At 40.3% G+C, this 19,448-nt stretch overlaps 1 long non-coding RNA gene across 2 annotated transcripts in view; it reads left to right on the top strand.

Annotated features, from left to right (window-relative positions):
• LOC115336388 overlaps positions 1-19,448 on the top strand; it is a 77,282-nt gene that overhangs the window by 2,663 nt on the left and 55,171 nt on the right. The gene's annotated exons all lie outside the window — the stretch shown is intronic.

Raw genomic sequence — 19,448 nt, 5'->3', positions numbered from 1 at the left:
AGTTGAGTATATGTTAATCACAAGTTCTTTTCTAAACTACGGGCTGTACTTGCCTACATCCGAAGCAAAACAGGCACTGGCTCCAGTCTAAATATTTTTATATCTTTATGTTTGCTATCTTATGTTTTTCAGTAATTTCTGAGATAAGTAAAGTCTAGCTACCACGATTTAAATAAATACATTTTGTTTTTTAAAAAAAAATAAATCAGTGCTTTCTCATATGATGTTTTACAATAGCTTTTATATTAAGGAAATGAAGATCAAGAATAAGAGTGAGTTAAATTTGAATTGCAGCTCATAGAGATCTCCTCATGTTATGTTCTTTTATATAGGGAACTAGCCACAAATGATGTGAAGTTGTAAAACTGATTTTTGATCACAGGGAGAGCTCACTTTTTATAGATAGTCTTGTCCACAAACTGAGGCAAAAGGTTAATTGAGGTTGCATACTTGAATACATTATGTGCTTTTCACCTCTGTCACACAGTTAGTTACTGAAACACTGTGCTTTTTTTTATATCTGGTATGAATAATTTCTAAATACAAAGGTATTTACTGAAGAATCATTAAAATGGAATCTCCAAAGGAAAATGGATACGTGATACCGGTATGTGGCTTTGTTCACCGGAGTGGGGTTGTGTGGGTTAGCTGAAAGAAATGACTCCAGCAGTCTGTTCTCAAGCAAATTTCTCAGACGCAGGATTTTTATACAGGACATACCTGGCTTGCTTTATGCTCTCCTTTTGGGAAATCAATTCAAACTGTTCAAATATACTACGGTACATGAGACTAGTTATCCAATGTTGGATAACATTGTGCCCATAATGCCTGCTTTTATTAGATGAGCTGTACAATTAAAAAAAAAAAAAAAAAAAGGAAAAAAAGCCTTGCTTTTCCTTCCCCTTAAGCAGCCCCCTTTTCCTCCCCGCTCTGTGCTTGTGTGGGTTTTGTTGTTAAAAAAAAAAAAAAAAAAAAAAAGCACCAATCAGTATAAACAAACATCACCCTTTACATAAATCCCATCATTTGTACTTATAGCAAGGCGTCTGCTACCGGTGACTTGGGGCAGACTTGGCTGGGAAGAGTGGCCATTTTCCTGCTCAAAGGCGACCTCCAGAGAGTGCAGAAAGTCTTTGGGCAGAATACTTCCCGCCGCTCTTGTCTCAAAACCTGAAGAAAGTTGTTTCCCTCACGGATGCAGCCTGGGGATCGCTCCAGTAAAAGCAGGGAGGGTTTCTGAGGAGGAGGAGGTCACGCCTTCGTAGCAAGCGCCGACTTCTCCGTCTTCCCGCGAGGTGCCCAGCTCTGACATGAGCTCGCTGCAGAAAGTTTTCCTTTTCATCCTCCCGTAAAGCCGTATTTTTTAATGCTGTGTTGTTTTTTTGAACGGCGCGCGTGTTCGTGTAGGTACCAAGCCAGCAGCCGATGAGGATGCCCCGGGATAACTCGGCGCTGGAAGACATGCGGGAGGCTCGGCTCAGGGTGAAATATCGCAGGGTGTTACATTGAGCGAGGCCCAACCAGAGGTTGAAATCAGAGAGGACCGTGCTCGGGAGCTTGTCGCGTGGTCCTCGGCAGGGCTTCAGACCGCTCTTTCCACGGCGCAGCAGCCGTGGTCTCCATTTTGCAGTGGTATACGCATGCGGGGTAGGGCAGACGTTTCCAGGCAGTAACGCGTACTCCATAGCCCTTTGGTGTTGCGGCTTCATGGCCACGTTCTCACCTGCGAGGGGCTGGCACAGCTCCTCCACGCTCTACACTAGCAGCTGAGGATCTGCCTGGCGTATATTTCCCCGGCAATTTTTAATTCTGTTTAGTGGCAACAGTTCGTTACCTGTTTGCTCAAAACAGAAGAGAAACCGGTGCAGAATGCTTCAGAATTTGTAATAAATTCATCTTTTTATCTAAGAATACTATTAATTTGTAAATATATTTATGACTGAAAGCTTTTCTTCCTACATAACACCAGGCATTTACATAAGCTGATGATAAAAAAATACAGTCCAATGGATGTCTCTGTCCTTAAGGACTGACACTTCAATTGACAGGAACGAGGTACTCTGGAATGAAACAGCCACAGGGTTTGTGAATGCAGAGTCCTGGTTCTTTAAAACGCATCGGGTAGTCTAGAGGTATTCTACCACACAGAGTGCGTTACACTGAATAACACTGGTTTGCTTTCCTGTTTGTCTGCTTGTTTCCTCGCTGCGCTGGAAGAATTTTGAAAGGCACTGGACGCCTGGCATTTTTGTAGGAGTGTAATTAAATTCTCAAACATGCAGAAAAGATTGCTTTGAAACACTATAAAGTGACCATTGGCAACTTTCAGAATAAATTGCGTGCAGTTTTTTTAACGTGTCATTTTGAAGTTGCTGGTAAAATGATTATTTATGTAATGGGTAGGGAGGCTTCTCTGAGTTGATGGGTTCTGCCAGGTTAAAATACTGGGTTTGATGTCATGTCTCTAATTTGCACTCATGTTAGGAGTATGAATATTTTTTAAACAACCTCCATTTTATAAACCTGATTTTACTGCCATGTGAAAAGTTTTCTTGACATCTTCAACCTTTACACCTTAAAATAGCCCTAAACCAATCCAACCCACCCACCCAAAGGCAAGTATACCCATGCACATACGCATCCTACTGCAACCTGCATGAAATGAAGTTAAGACTGGCTTAAACAGAAGGGGGAAAAGCATTTTAAAGCTGAAGGCTACACCTGGGCTGTACTTATACAATATTTATGCAGAATGCAGAATCATTAGCTTTTCATATAATAATGCGTTACTTCCTAAAAGTCAAACGCAGAGCGTAAATGTCAGGATATTTTCTGTAACAGCTTCATTGACTGTGTCTTTGTGAATAAATTCTTAAGCTTCATGTCATATAAAATTTAAAAAAACCCCTTTTTGTGCAAGTAAAATCTCCTTATCAAAATATAAAACTGCTGCAAGACTGAAAGGAGTATCTGCTGCTTCTTATGCCAACTAATTGGCTAACTATCTACTTGCTTAGCACAGTTTTCTCTCGGAGACACTAACTTCATTTCTAGTCAATGCTGAAAACTGATTTCTGGTGGAAAAACTGCTGAAGCATTTGCCCTAAATTGCTGTGTTTCTTAACACCTAGAATATTTGAGCAAAGATGCATGTTATCTATTCAAACTGTTTTATTTCCCCATGAATTATGAGAATTCAGAGGAAGGCAGAGCAGGAGTTATTTACCTTACAGAATTGGAATCCTGTTTCACTGCTGAAGTGTGCTATTGCTGTGTTGTCCAACACCAGAAGAGATGAGGTTTCAAAATTAAAAGCAATACTCCTAAATTTGCATAGGATTACTGCCTATGTACGTGAAACCTGAAACATTTTTCTTAACAAAACCAGAACAACTTACTGATTATTTTTTTTTTTTCCCCCCTGCCCCTCCCTCTCCAGGGCAAAAGGAGATCTTTGTAAAAAGTGAAGCACTAGTAAATAAAGAGTTAAACTGAAGGCAGGCTCGCTGGTTTGTTGAGATCTGTCAGAGTCTGAGTGGCTGGCTACATATCTGTCTCAGGAACAATAGCTACCTGTATTCCGCACGGACTGCTGGGCAGGCACTAGCAGTCTGGAGAAGGTCTGCCTCCGTTAGAGGCTTTTTAGTGGGAATCCCTACTGACAGCCCTACTGCTCATTGGGGGGAGGCGGGCTGGGGGGGGGAAATCTTGTCTACTCTGTTGATGAGGGACAGAGCTTTGATCATTTTCATTCAGCCTTGACTTGGCCTGAGGTTTAGGTTCCCGGTCCTGAAGTCGGCAGGCTCGCTTCTCGCGCACACGCGCGCGCGCCCCTGTGCTGGTCTGTGCGGGCAGATTAGTGTCACGGCTGTAACTGAGGCACAGAGCAATAAACATAGCAGAACCAATCTCCATGGTGGCAAGAGGGGGCACTGGAGGTGACAACAATGGAGAAGGATCTTTCTTCTGACAAGTTTTAGGTAAGAGAGAATATTTATACTCTCAGCCAAGTGTTTTATAGCCTTCTAAATAAGTTAGAAATTGTTAGGCTGCAAACGTGCCTTGTTATAGAAATATTTCGGTGTACGGCCGTATCTAGGCTGTTACTAGCTTTTAAACCTGTAATTGCTGTGCTTTGTGTTACGAGAATGTTTGCAGAAAGCAGGCAGGGTTTTTTCCGTGGAAGTGGTGGCTACTATAGTTACGTTCTTAAAAAGATACCATTTCTAACATCTGCATTTTTAAAATTAACCATGCAGCTTCATTTTGGCTACGTTAAAATTATGCTTAGCTGTAATAAATATCCATATTCGATAAAATGTTGTGTAGCTGATAGCACACATGCAATATTAAAGCAGTGCTCCCTCAACCCTAATTTGTAATTATTTTTACACCCTTAACTGCACCGGGGTCAGGGAGTTTTAAAAATTAATGAGGTTCCCTGCTGAGTTCAAATAGTATAATCTACATGAGTTGTTGCTGCAGAGGACTGAAATTATTTCTGCATATTTTTAATTAGGTGTAGACTTTTTGTTTCAATCTATTGCTTTCGAACACTTTCCTTTAAATGTCAGTTTATGCAACCTGCAGTAAGAAGGGAATGATGATCCATTTGTAAGAATGACAAATCAAGTCCGGGAAATACAGGGCATGCAGTGACAATACAACGTGAACATTTGCTGGATGTGTTTTCTGATTTCGTGTGTTAGATCTGCGTTAGCTTCCTGCAGCTGTGATCAGCTTCACCTATTTACAAATAACTACTGCTCTAGGGAGAGGGAAAACAGCAATACCTAATGCTTTGTGTGAGGTTGGAGTAATAGGTGACCGATGTGTTCGGAACATTAAAAAGAATTGTCGGAGTACTTGAAAATATATATATAAAAGAGAATAGCAACAGTGTGGAAAGAGGCAGTAAAAATGAAATAGTGTACTATCCCTTTTCCTGGAAACGCTAGACAGATAGTATCATCAGCGCTCCTGGAAAGTAGAATTTGCTGAATATCCTCAAATGGAAGGACTGGAAAGGAAAGGGGGAGGGAGCTGTTTACTATGAAATTTCCATATTGAAATAATGACAAAGTTTCATACCGCAAGATTTAAAGCATTGTTTATTATTTATTTTAATCTTCAGTGGATCACGTTTAAATGGTAAGCGTTTTAAAGCTGAATATAGTGTAATCAGCGCTAAAGACGCGTCTTCCATTTGCAAGACCCACTCTGAGCTTCCTGTGATATATTGTTATGTAAATACGGTGCAGCAAGGGAAAGCAGCACTATGGAGATTCAATTTACTTTGAAAGTTGTTCATTATGGAAGGGATGAATGTTATTTATTGGATGTGAATCAAAGGCTAGAAATGACTTTTTCACTGTGAAGTCTATTGTGATGGGTGCAGCGTGATCTAATCTTTTTAATTTTGGCTTTCACACCAGTGGAGATGAAAAGAGATCTGAGCTCATTTATTGGTTGCTAAGTCTTACTGGAGGCCTAAGTACCATTCTTGGTTGCTATGGCCAATCTGACCTCAATCTATGCAGTTTTAGGGACTTAAGCAATCCCTTTTTTATTTAGGAGCATGTACCTTGATTTATGTCCAAAATTGTGCCTGAATGTCTTTGTCTACAAGTGATAAATGGTGGTGTACAATTCATCAGTTCTTACAAGTAAACACTGCTGTCCCACTAAAAATATGTTTTGTTCTGAGTTAATGGTATGGAACAAGCCAGTCTCCACAAACAGCTATCTTTTATTGTAGAGAGCCACTGAAACTTGGAGCAAAGTGAGGGAAATTGGCATTCATCTTCTCTGCCATTAGCATTTCATTTGTGCTCTCTGGTGATGAGACTGTATGTCAATTGACAATGAAAGGCTAGCATTGTGTTTCCCCGCTTGAATATATAATTGATCAATTATGAATTTATTTATTCTGTACAGATATTAAAAAGTCAGCACTATGGTTTCTTATGCTGTTTGCTTGCCGCTTCATTATTACTAACTGTAAAAGTATTTGCAGTCAAATAAGCTGTGGCTTGGCTGTAGGAAATTCCCAGTTTCTTAGGCAAGTTCCTTGTATTCAAGTAATATCAGATATTTGTTACTACCAGACATGTACTACTTGTGTCGTTCTTAATGGTGCTTAGTCTTTCACGTATATTAGAATTTCTTTCAGTAGGAGCTGTTCTAAGAGGTAATTGAGAACATAGAGTGGATTTTATAATATAGCAGTAATAATTTTGTTGCATTGAAATTGCTGGTAGTCATTCAGCTTGTACATGCACCGAGCAAATATACAATAGCAGAAGCAAAATCTTTTGCTGGTTTCCTTGGTGGGGGTTTTTTGGTTTTGTTTTTTTAGAGTAATAATAAATAAATACAACTATATGGAGCTGGATGTTGATATGGCTTCTACTAAATTGGCTACCATAGATTTACTAGTCCACCAAGAGAAAAGTCTGATCAATTGTTGATACTTGACAGTATTATAAATGTATTGCTTAAAAAACCCAAACTCTTGCTTTTTAGAAATGTAAGGAATAGCTTGCTGTGAAAGAGTTCAGTATAGCTAAGCATATATGGAGCAAAAATATTTCTTCAACTGTATGCATTTTTCAGCTAGTGTACTAGAAGTAACAGTAGTATTTCCTGAAGCCTGGATTTTTTTTCATAGCTCATTTTCAGTAACAGGCTACAGTGAGGCTTAGTATTTTAATTGCACCCATTGAGCCAATTTTTAGTCTTCCTGAGGTGAATTTTTAAAATTTGAATCTACACTGGTGACAGATTTTCCCAGTATACTCTGTGGATGATAATTGCTGCTGGAATAAATTCTCAAAGAGGTGGAATTTACAAAGGTTTCTGGAACTATTGAGCTGCTTTTCAGCGTCAGATTGATAGCAGAATTTGCAGAGGCAGTTCCTTGGGGTTAGTTCACAATAGTGCTACTGCTTCAGGGCTTTTAAGAGTAACAGTTATTAGCAACTATTGCTAAAAATGGTCTGAGTTGCTAGTTACAGAACTAACCTGGATGATGTTCTTGTAAAGGTGCATTATAATAGTCCAATGTTTGTATAGTGGCTGCTTTATACAATAAGAAACTGTTAAACCAGTCCTGCATACTTGGAAGTAGACTTTTTGAGATATTTATTTATTTATTTATTTTTATTTTAAGCACTACCAAGGAAAAAGACCTTGTTTTTTAAAATGTTTTGAAAGAGAAATGTCTTAGAAAAACATTGAGGAATACTAATCATAAGTGATTTATTGTGACTATGATGGTATTTCATTGTTCACTATTTGTTTCTACAAATGTAAGGAAAAAATAACTAGTTCTTTAATCTTATGAAAAATTTTAATTTGATAGCACAATGATTAAAGAAGTTTTGTTGAAAGGTGTATGTCTTTGGTCTTTTTCACACCTGTATTTAAGTTAACTGGTTTCTGCATACACAGGCAGCAGTTGCATTTGGAGTAAGGGTTTGGAGGATCAGGACACACAGTATGTCCTTATTCTCTTTGTGGATACATTTTGGTCTTCTAAAATGCAAGCATAATAATTGAAATACTCACTTCAGGGCTCCAGAATTCTGCTTAAAAGAAGAGAATACAGACATTATATCTTTGTATTTCAGTAGTGCATAATACAACAGTGTTGATTAACTGGCAAAAATGTCACCACCACCTCGGTGGAGTACAAAAGTGAGAGAGAAAAAAAATCACTGCATTTTTTTGGGGGTCCTTCAGCTTATGAAACAAGTTTCCTTTACTGGTATTACAGCTTTAATTTTTGTAGCAGACTTTCCATTTATGAAACTTAATATAAGTAAGATCCATCAAATTGCTAATTGTTGCAGGAAAACAGGAAATATTTATAAGCTTATTTTAATCAGTGGTCACCTACGAATAAAGTTAATCATTATTCTTTCTTGTCAACCGCTGCCTCATTGGCTAATTTATAGTCCAGGTTTTGAAATAAAGGTGTAACAGTGGAGAAACCTGTATTTTTGCTCTTTAAAATGCATGATTTTGCATGTAATCTTGCCGATAACATGTATGTGTTATGGATATATATTCACTGTGGATTCCTCTAACAATATTAACTAATAGTCTCTTTTGGAAGAGAAGGAGAAGAATAGATCATAATATAATGTATAAATCAGTGCATAATCATAAATCTTGGGGTTTTTTTTTCCTCTCCCTAGCATTTTTCATGAGATGTATGCGTGTTCTCTCACATGTACCCAGAGTGAGCAAGCTGTGACATGTAAAACCAATTCCCATGACTTTTGAATTTTGGATGAAGCCAAAACTGTGTATGAATAAATTTCTGGAAGGTACACTTAGTTTTGACTAAGGTTTTTTTTACACCATACCAGGTTACAGTAGGTTACACACGGGTAAAACAGTGCGGAGGAATTATAAACCAAAGATCTTTTTTTTTATTTTTATTTTTTTATTTTTTTCCTTTGAATTTTCTGGCAGCTTTGGCACAGGTCACGTGTTGGGGACACCAAACGAGGTAGCTCCCAGATGAGGTCTGGCTTACCCAGCCTGCTCTTGCCCCTGGCCCCAAGTGGCGAGCAAGGTGTCAGTGCTTCGCTGGGGAAAAAGCCCTGGGCTCCTGTTCCCTTCACCTGGGACGAGCGCAGGCTGGGGCAATCCTCTCTCCCTCTCGCAAACAAACACCATGTATTTATCTCTGTCTCTGTCACTGTTTGTCATCAGACATGCATTTGTATTTACCTAATTGGTCTAAGGCTACTTACGTGTTCTTGTTCTTAATTTCCTGGTGTGATTTGCCATACCTTAGTGTCTGACTGTCCACGGGACTTTATGTTCTTGGTTCTCTCTTGAGATATCTTATTGGCTAAAGTCTCACGGAGGGTGGAAGCAGGGTCTGGGTGACTCAGGTGGTTTTTATTTCACCTGCAGAGGAGGACTTTTAAGTTTGATGCTGAATGGTAATAGCACAAACCATTTTAACATCTGATGGTTGACCCGGGTATCATCAGTATGCCATCCCTCTTCTCCACTGGACATCTTTCCTATCTTTGCTATTGTCTGTATATCACTCTGCAGGCTGAAGATGCTTGAGAACAGAATAATTTGCATTAAGCAATCCGTTACTCAGTAACAGTCTTCCTGTACACTTGATGAGATAGGGGTCCTATCAAGAAGAGAAAAAAGGTGGTTGTATAATTAAACACGGCATCATGAGGTCCAATTCTGAATTCACCGTCAGCCTTAATTTTAGTACCTCTCCTTTTGTTTGTTTGATAATTTTTGCACCCTCTATCATAATCTTTAAGATGAATTTCTGTGTGTTTATATATATGTAGAATGTGTGTGTGTGTGGTCAGTTTGCAGTTTGTGAGAATTACAGCTTTGAACAGCATCCATTTTGTTGAAATAAAGTGGCAACCAGAATAAACCCTCAAGGTTGTCTGAATATTGTTTCCCGTACTGTTTTGTTTGCTGTAAATCAATAGATTCTGCCAGAGCCCGGCTGAGCGAGAGCAGTTCGCTTTGTCTCTCTCTATCAATTTCATCATCTTCAATCACCCCGATGCTACTATTGACCAATTCTATCAAATATTTTCGGGCCCCAAATACGGGGTGACGTATTGTTCTCTGCAGAGTGCAAGGAAGAAGTAGTTACCGTCCCTTCGGCTGGAGACCTTTTGGGGCAGCCGCTCGGTAATTTGACTCTGCTTGAATCGCGGGCTAAGCCGCCCTCCGCTAACCGAAATACCTCTGGAAAGGGTGCGTACGCAGATGGTTACGGTGACTCACCTGACGCAGGGTCACCCGCTTAGCGGCGTGGCAGTTGCGGGCGTGAAGGAGCGAGCAAGAGCCGTTGCAGCAGCTTAACCGACCTGGGCCAGCCACGCCGGCGAAAGCGCCGGTCCTGCCTCCTCTTTGTTGTGGGAATGACTTCTAAGGCTTTGCTGATCAACTGAAAACTAATCTTTCTTTTCTTTCCCTGGTAGGGTTAGTTTTCAGACAGATCAATCACCTGATCCGGCTGACCGCACGGCTGCTCGCGCCCCGGCGAGGCACCGTAAGGCGGCACGAGGCCGGCGAGGGCAGGTCGGCCCTTTCGGCGGGGGCAGGTCCTGGGGCTCCTGCAGGAGCTCGAACGGTGCGCGTGGAAAAGCAGCAGCAGCTCTGGCACTCCTGCGCTTTCCGGAGCGAAAGCCGCCTGCCTGGGTGATTGCGCGTGTCGGATAGCGTTGCGATTAGGACGCTTTCCTTCTCTGCGCTTGCATCTGGACAGGGATCTGATACGGTGTTTCTTGCTCCAGGTTGGTAACGCCGTTTCTTGCAGAAAACCTTTTGGATCGGTCTGTAGGTCAGTCTTGTAGACAAAGATTTTATTCCCTTAAACCTGAATGAGAATGGAGGCTCCCCTGAGTTCCAGATTCAGTTTTCAATGCTCGCGGTGTGCCATCCTGTGATTAAATTGCAAGCGCACTACTAAAATGGGTAGGTTACATTTTCCAGAGGTGTCTCTTACCTCTGCAGGTTTTCCTCTAGCCCATCAAGGTATTTCCTTTAGCTTCTTTTGCTTTTATTCAGTCTCCTGTTATTGATTACATGGGTTCCAGCCCTCTCTTTTAAAGAGGTAGGAGAAGTTTGCTCTTTCATTTCTTGCTAGTAATTCCCCAAGCACTTCTACAAAATCATCTTTATCTTCAATAGCAGCTGTCATCTTCCTCTGGGCCTGCGGCATCAGAAAATGGTGGCAGTGTATTCATTGCTGATGGCATTGACTTGAATCTGAAGAAATCAATTTTTGCAGTGTTATTCTCAGCTTTTGGCATTAAATTTTTAAATTTTGCTACATCAACTGTACTATATAGGCAGCAACGTGATCTCTACAAATAACTTGTGTAGCAATCTTATTTTCATTACTGTTTCATATCTTCTTACCTTCTTAAAAATCTTAATTCCTGTTATTGTGACAGGGCCTTTGCATCTGGGAATGGAGAACTGAGGCCTCTGAGACTTTTACTTGGCCATCAGCTGGAAACTGTAGATTTGAAAAATGAACTCATTGTCAGAAACTAAACCAGCCTTCATTTGCCATTTAACCATAGCACTAACCTTGGTTTCCATCACTAATGAAATATGGCAAATTGAAAGAGAGTGGGTGTGACTGGGGCACTCTAAGTTTCTCTGTCAAATGAAACGATCAGCTCGGCGTGTCTTGGTAGGCTTGTTGCGTTGACCCAGATGGGAACTGTACTGCGCCAGACCAGGAATGCTGATTCAAGCAGAGTCTGCTCTTCTTTCTATGATGAGAACCCAAATTCACACTTAACATTCAGCGAAATGCAGCAGACATTAAAAAAAAAAAAAAAAATCCATAATACTGAGTATTATTGCCCCATAAATTATACCTTTGAAAAGTTTTATTGGAAAACAAATTATTTACTAGTAGGTTGAAGTGCATGATTTTAGAAAATTGCTTTCTGGAAGAAGGAACTATTAAGTGGTTTGGATACAAAATTTTGCCAACGTAAATAAATGTGTACCGATACTGTAGAAAATAACAGTCTTCCTGAGAAGTAACTTGTGATCGCTGCTATCTGCATTCAGCATATTGGCTCAAAACTGTTATTGCACAAAACTGACATTTTTCCTTTCACCTTCCACGTTCATGAAATTCACTTAAAAACTAATACTTGCCCTTATATGTTCTTTAGATTTAGAAATCCTTCACAACTCTAGATATAATAAAAGCCAATTATGCAAATGCATTCTTGCATCATGGTACACATTTGGATTGTCAGTTTGCTTTAGCATGTCATTAAAAATGATAGATAAGGAGTATCTATAACTTACACATTGTGGGTGTATATTCATATATATTCACATGTTAATCATGTTTATTGTGTAACCTCTAGACCTACCCACACCCACCAAAACTCCAGATCTGTTCTGTAATGCATGGTTTGATTTTTCAGTAAGTATATGTTTCATATACAGGTGGAGGCTTTAATACATCGGGGGAAAAAAAAAATCAATTCTATTGCTTCTGGATTGTCAGGAGATCTGGCACACTGCGGGAACATCTCTTGAACAGAAACTGTCTGCAGGGCCTGATAGATACAAAGAGGAGGAATCGTGTTCAGGTATCATTGCAGTAGTTCCCAGGCACGTAAGGATAGTCCTTCCTTTCTCTGGATTTCCACTGGATAGATTTTGCCACCTTTTACTCAGCGTTGAGTGTTTCCGTAGGCTCCCTTGTTGTTAGCAAGTTGGTAGCGGTCTTTTTTGTGTTCTTGTTTCCATAACCCACTCCTCCCTATCAGGGTGTGCCTGAGAGAAGGTGAGATTTATTTTAAGAAAAATTTACTCAAACTGAAATGATATTAACTGGGGTTGGCAGGGGAAGCCATACTGAGGGACTGTCTCGCTGAAAATGCCTGCTCCTTTTGATCAGAAAAATTCACCGTCTTGGGGTTTTTAGTAGTCTCCTTGGGCAAACCGTAGTCAGTAGTGCCTTCTCTGGCATTCGACTAGTCAGTTTTGGTCACCTGGTGACTCGTAGTTATCATCTCAAAATGTCACTTTTTGGTATATTCCAATTGGGATAAAGGCGATGGAGAAGTTGCAGCAGGTAAAAAAAAAAAAAAAAAAAAAAGTAGCTGATTATTCATTTGCAGACCATTTAAATAAATAAATATGAATTAATTGCCAGTACCTTCTCTCTGTAAAACAAGTGATTGGCACTAGAAGGAGCGTTCTTCTTCCTAGATGAACTAATTAAAGTAGACAAATACCGTGGACAAAAGGCCTTCCAAGCGTGTTTTTCCACAGTACAGGTGTTGTTACAATGCGCCTCTGAATTTTCAGACTGAGCATTTTTTTTCTAAATCCAGTTCCTGACACTGTCCACTACACTTTTCTAGAAGCAGGGAAAAGGGAGCAAGAACTGGAGAAGTCCCCTGCTTAGCAGCCAGCTGTCTTTTGCTGTGCTGACTACGTAGATCAATATTCCTCCGTTTCGCTGATTTTTTTTTCCAACCTTTGTGGGTTTTAGTTTATGAGGACTGAGGTGCGTCCTTCATCCCCGTCCACGTAAGCATCCCTCCGGGGTTGCTGGAGAGAAGGGAAGCAGCTGGGATTTGGATCAGCTTTCCACCCCGGTCTGTGCAATAGGGTAGAGGCGACTTCTCCGTTTTATATACGTGGTCTCCACGCGATGGGAGGCCAGCACCGTGGACCTCAGCACCGCAGCGGTGCTGCCGTTATCCTCCGCCGGCTTGCCCGGCCAGGTTTGGCATCGACTGAATCTGAAGACTTCAGGACGGTGAGGCAGGCGATGCTGCTGCGAGGTTTCTATGGAAACAGAAGTGGGAGATGAGAGGCAACTAATAAGAGCTCAACTCAGCCAGCTCCTGGATGGTGATTTAAAAATCCGGACTTTTAAAAATAACCCTTTACCTTATTTCCCCCCACCTAATCTTTGTTTCTGAAGAAAGGGATCAGAAAGGCAGTGAGTTGCTAGCAGCGATGAATGAGAGCTCTCACTCACCGCTTTCATCTGTTGGCTGTCATGCCAGAGCTGTAAGTAGCAGTTTACTAAAACTGGCTGCAGGCTTATAAAGTGTGTAGTAATTGTAATTTTGGACTAGAAGAAAACGTGCAACGCATTTTAAAGGTGTTCTTCCACTCCTGTTTTCATCCTTTTGAATGCAATGACTTCAAGGGTGGCACAAAGGCACTTTCTAAACCATGAACTTACACTAGATATTAACTCTGGCAGAATGTAAGTGTATTTTACTGCATGCAAAATACTGTTGGGTACGTTGTACCTGTATTGCAGCATCCTGCAGACCCAGGATCTAGGTCTGTTATTGCTTTTAATCTGTTTAGTTTCTCTTCATCCTTCCCAGCATCATTGTCCCTACACTGGTGAGTTCTAATTTTGTAGACCCACAATGCTACAAGAAAAATTTTGTGAAGTTTTTTCCAAGAAGGATCTTAGAAGAAGGTTATTATGTATCAGTGAAAAAGGGAATTCTTTGTCAATCCTCTGTTTCATTTAAATTGCTTAGATTATTTTTTCTTCCCTCAGAGTTTAGGAGGTGGGAAATTATGATTGTATCAATTTCTTATATAAAATTGAAAACTGATACAACGGGTCATAGTTGGCGTTAAGGCTGAATGTAGTGCATTCAATCTCATGCCGGATTGATTTTTGCTGTTGTTAAGTTAATGTGACTCTTGGATGCTTGTATTAACCTTTAGAACACAGGAACTAGATCAGATAGTGACTCAGCTTCTTAATACATTTTTAAAAATCTGTTGGGAATTAAAAAAAAAAAAAAAAAAAATAGAGACACTCAAGAGAGGTGGGAGCTCCACAACTTAGTGATACGTGGCAGTTCCCATCCATGCAGATGCTAAACCAGAATGAGGAAACCAGCTAGCTGATGTCCGTGTGCCCCTGCGTGCCTCTCCTCAGCCTCGGCCATCCCGTCCTGTCCCGTCCTGTCCCGTCCCGTCCTGTCCCGTCCTGTCCCGTCCCGTCCTGTCCCGTCCTGTCCCGTCCCGTCCCGTCCTGTCCCGTCCCGTCTCTCTGGCTGACGCCGTAGGGATCCGGGGAAGCCCGGGGTGGAGGTAGTGGGACGCTGCCTTCTCTGTCCTGTCGCACGTGCGCAGGAATATTACCGCTCTCCGTGTTGTACTCGGAGTCCGATTTTGCTCCCCAAGGCCACTTGTGTATCCGACGGGCATGTCTGGAACCACGTGGTTGTGTGATGCTGCTGAGAAAACTCTCCAGAGAAACAAAGGGGTGGCAAAGATCAGAAATCAACAGTTTGTGGAAACTGGGAGCTCTGTTGGGTGGTCTAGATAAAGTTCGGTTCTGTGGCAAGGAATAAATCCCTGCACTTCATGCCTCAGTTAAGAGGCACTTCCAAAATTTTAAGGAAAAAAATCTGCTTGTGTGGATAAGTGGGGGCAGAGAACAAAGTGGCTGGTTACATAAAGGGAGAAAAGTTACCTTGCTGGAAAAGGCCATATGCACAACGGGGCATTTAGTCTATTTTCTCTGTGCATTTAGTAAATGTTTTTTCTAAAATTTCATATGGAAAATTCGGTCACCTTTAGAAGAAAGTTACTCAAGCTGAAGCTCCACCATAGTATAAACCAAAAGAATTTTAATTCATCTCTAAATGCAAATTGTTGGAGATTGTATAAGTCTCCATTGCACAGGTGTTTCAGTTTTTCTCAGTCTTTTTTGGGGAGCAGGGAAGGGAAGGGGAGTAGGGAGCAGGGGAAGGAGTAGCTAAGGCTTATTTTAATTAATAGTGATTTAAGTATGAGTAATTTTCAGCATCTTAGTATTTTTTCTGGAAAAGAAGAGAGTGGTAACAATCTACTATGATTTTAATTTTCCCCTTTAATGTACTCTGCATTCCTCCTGTTGATTATAATATACTTAACAGTTGTGCTTGCAGACTTGCAGATGTAACACATGCTGATTTGTCCTCCCAGAGGCATGGTAGATTTGACATGCAATTTTTTAAGTACTGTATTTGTCACTGTTGAAAAGCTTCTAAGACTATAAACATCATTAGTTCATAAAAAAAAAAAAACCCAAACCACATCAATTGCTGTAGCTTGCTGTGTTTATACATATAGACAGGTATAAGTGTAGAATGCTCATAAAAATATTGAGTGTTGCAGTGGTCTAGATACCATAATACGTAAAAGCACTTTTCAGTAGGTTTTTGCTGCTGTAAAATAATCATTCAGTTCATAAGAGCTGTCTTCCTCAGCACCGTGCTGAGAAGGACTTGTTATTTTGAGTATCTCTTAGAGATGCCAGTATAAAAGTAGGGTTATACTGCTGGCAGTATGGAAAGCAGGTCGCTTTCCAGGGACAGTCAATGAAATTTAGTCTCGTAGGTGTGGAAGTTCCCTTTGGAATGAGATCAAGGCACTTAAGCACTTCCTAATTTTTATAGCAAATCACAGTCTTTCCTGGATTGCCTTTTAAATCTTCTACCAAGTGACAGCAGTGGAAGTGCTGCCAGAAGGATTGGTAGACATACCTATCCATTTGTGGAAAATAACTGAGACTGAATGTAAGTCTTGGTGTTCTTAGGGTAGCACCCGTCATCACAGCCTCTGAACATGATTTATTAAAATACATTTTTTTCTTTTCTGCCTGTTAACTAGCCCTGCTGGCATGATTTAAGCTTAAAAATAATATATTTAATGATGTTTAATAATATTTAGACTAGTCCAGCTGGCATGAGTCACACTAAGGAAAAAAAAAGATAACAGTTTTGATATAATTTGCTTAGATACTAGTGCGATAGGTCCTAACACATGTCTGTAGAAATGGAACAGTGTTAACTTATGATAGTACTCTTGCAGGGCACTTTCAGGGTGTGGGGAGCAAATATTAGCGTTTTCTCTGAATGTTTCTTTTGGAAGGAAGAGTTAGGAAACAATTTTACAGCCTTGGTTCTGCTTCTGTGTAGGGTTGGTTTTGTGTTTTGTTTTGGTGTTTGTTTTTTTTTTTAATCCATCCTTATGAGGTTTCCCTCTATTGCTTTACCAGTTTCATTGTTCTTCTGGAATGTTGCCTGCATGTGAGATAGTGCCCGTGGAGGGAGAGAAACAGAGAGAGAAGGGGGCTTTTAAGTAACTTGAGCAAATCCCATTCATCCTTCAAATTATCCCTATTCCGCAGGGGCCGTCTACCACCCCGTGAGTATATGATAGCCATCCGTCACCATTTCCAACTCTGTAGAGGTTGTTTCAGGCTGAGGTCAGACCTGTACAGCTTTTATTAAAGAATCACTGATACTACAGGTGGAAAACAACCTGTTAGAAGGTCTGTTCTGTTTTTAGTTTTTATTTTTCCTCCCTATGTGTAATTATCTCTTTAAATGTTTTTCTATCTTTTAGCTTTAAATCTTCTTGGAAATGTAACTTGCAGTGACAGAGAGGACTGTTTCTTAGCTTAACAAATCTCACTAACTTTTATACTGTGTGTTTTCTACTATTCAATTTTATTTTTTTCCCTTCTTAATGCCATCTCATTAAAACTATCACATCTTCCGCATCACACGAAGTGATTTACTGAATCTGGTGAAGTACAAACGTGTTCCCTTGGTGATTGGATCAGGCAAAGCAGCTCAGCATCAGCTCTCTCTAATTGAAAGAAATCGCATCTTATTTTTAAACTTTATCATCCTCCATCAATTTCCTTTTCCTCCATTTTATTCATTTTGGTGGGGCTCAGGGTAAATGCACTTCACCTCTGGGGAGTTTTTTACCACTTCTGAGCAAGTCCTTGAGCCTCCAGCTTTGTTGGGACTGTATAAAGTGGCAGTTTTGGGGCAGGTTAAACACTTGTTAAAATAAAGGAATCAGCTAGCAGCTCAGAGGGCTTTCCTGAATGGTTCTTTTAATGCTCACAAATATTACGGCTAATTTAGAAACAGCCATAACTAGATATAGCTGCCAGCTCAGGAAGAGAGGTACAGAAGGACTCACGGACCAAAATGACGTACCGGAGTCGACTGCTGGAGCAGGCATGAGTCTCCTGGCAGGAGTGTGCTGGGAGGGGAGAGGGAGTTTCTTTGAAGAGGAAATTTACTGCTGTGTTTGCAACAGGCTGAACAGTTTGAAATAAGAATTTGGGGTGGGGGAAAAAAAAAAAAAAAGAGAGAGGGAAGTCTCTCTCATGGTACAATTAGTTCCGAGATGGCTCTCCTTCCACCAGGATGCGTGAGGAGAAGGCTACCAGAGAATAGCTAGTTAATATTTCTTCTGGCTGCCCAGGAAAAGCAAGTTTTAAACCCCTTCCTGGCAGTGTGAAACTGGGTTGTGGGACTCAGTGCCAAAGCAAATTAAAGAGGACAGAGGTATAAATGAGTTAAAAATGGAATTAGGGAAGTTCATGGAGGGTAGTTTCCATGGTGGCTATAAAACATAACTGTCCAGATGTAGTCTGCTCCTTCAAGTTCACCTTAAATCTCTGATTTAACAGAAAGTAGGAGGAATATGTCCTAGTTTTATACTCTTCCTTAACTGCCTGCTCTGAGCCGTGGCCAAGGACAGCATTCAGGGTACTGGCACAACTATTCTTGCAGGTTAGGGGCCTGCCTTGGATTTTTTTTTTTCTCCAGAAATAGGAGATACTCATTTCAGTGTACATTTCTGGTTTTTTTTTTTTTTAAGGTTGCACTGAAAATAGATTCTCAAATTATATTATTCAGGCTCCGCTCTGACTTGGGTAAGGAGGTAACGCATAGATGTTCGTTAGGAACCTGTAGTGATCAGGGAGGTTGGATCTTTTACTAGAGACTTCTACTCTTTGAGCAGCTCTGCAAGTCTCAGGTAGAAATTAAATTACGTGTGTATCCTTGCACACTCAGGTTACAGAATGGATCCAACTGATGTTTCAGTCTCATATTTCTAGATACTACCTGCCACAGTGTTCCACTACTTTCGTGATGGTTTGTGTCCTTTAAAATTATATCATAAACAGCTTCATTGTGTGTCAGACAAGATAGGTTTTTACGTCACACGTAATTGTGTGTCAGACGAGATAGATTTAACAGATTCTGACTCTCTCTCCCTGGTAAGGATGATGGTTATTATTTATTTTTCTTTTTTTATTTCATACTGGTACAGATAGAGGACTTTGGCTGAATACAATCTATTTAGATTTTGATTTCAGATAATTAGGGAAGAAAGAAATACCAGAAATTCCTTCTTACACAAATTCTTTTTTTCTGTAGCTTCTTGATAGATGGCAGTCTCAGGCATGTTTGAAATCAGTCCATTAAAGCATACTCGAGGTTTGCATTCCAGCCTTATGGTAGTATGCTGATTATTTCTGAAAAAAATGTGGCAGGCACATAGTGAATTACACTGTTGAGTTCTTCAGGATTGAAACAAATATTTACCAGTGCATCTCAGTCCATTCTCCACTGTTCTTTGATTTTTCTATTCTCTGTTCCTGGAAGGAGAAGTAAGATAAGACTGGGGAGCTGGTGGGGATGAGCTGGAGTGAGTGGGAGGGAGATTAACAGTACTGAAGGCAGATAACTATTTGACTTTAGATGTTTAAAATTCCTACTTGGGTTTTGAAATCTGGTATATTTAGTAAAGAAGAAAAATGCTAATGTCATTAGCATTTTTATTTATGGATAATTCTGTTTTAAGTTGTCCTTTCCCAAGAGTAGTTTTAATATTGGTGCTGTCTATTCCAGGAGAAGAGAAAGCAAAGATTGCTTTTAGATTGGGGGCTGGGAATTTACTTAAACATGAATCCCTGAAGAGCAGAACCACTTGAGTTCTGTTTAGCTCTACCTTAATTGTGTTGAAATGTTTCAGGAGATGTTTATATGAAATATCATCCATCGCTTAGAAATTTATGTGAAATTATTTTAGAGGATGAATTGTAAGAG

The sequence above is a fragment of the Aquila chrysaetos genome, chromosome 26 (genome assembly GCF_900496995.4).
Source record: "Aquila chrysaetos chrysaetos chromosome 26, bAquChr1.4, whole genome shotgun sequence".
NCBI lineage: Eukaryota > Metazoa > Chordata > Aves > Accipitriformes > Accipitridae > Aquila > Aquila chrysaetos.
This window is presented reverse-complemented; position numbering and strand designations above follow the sequence as displayed.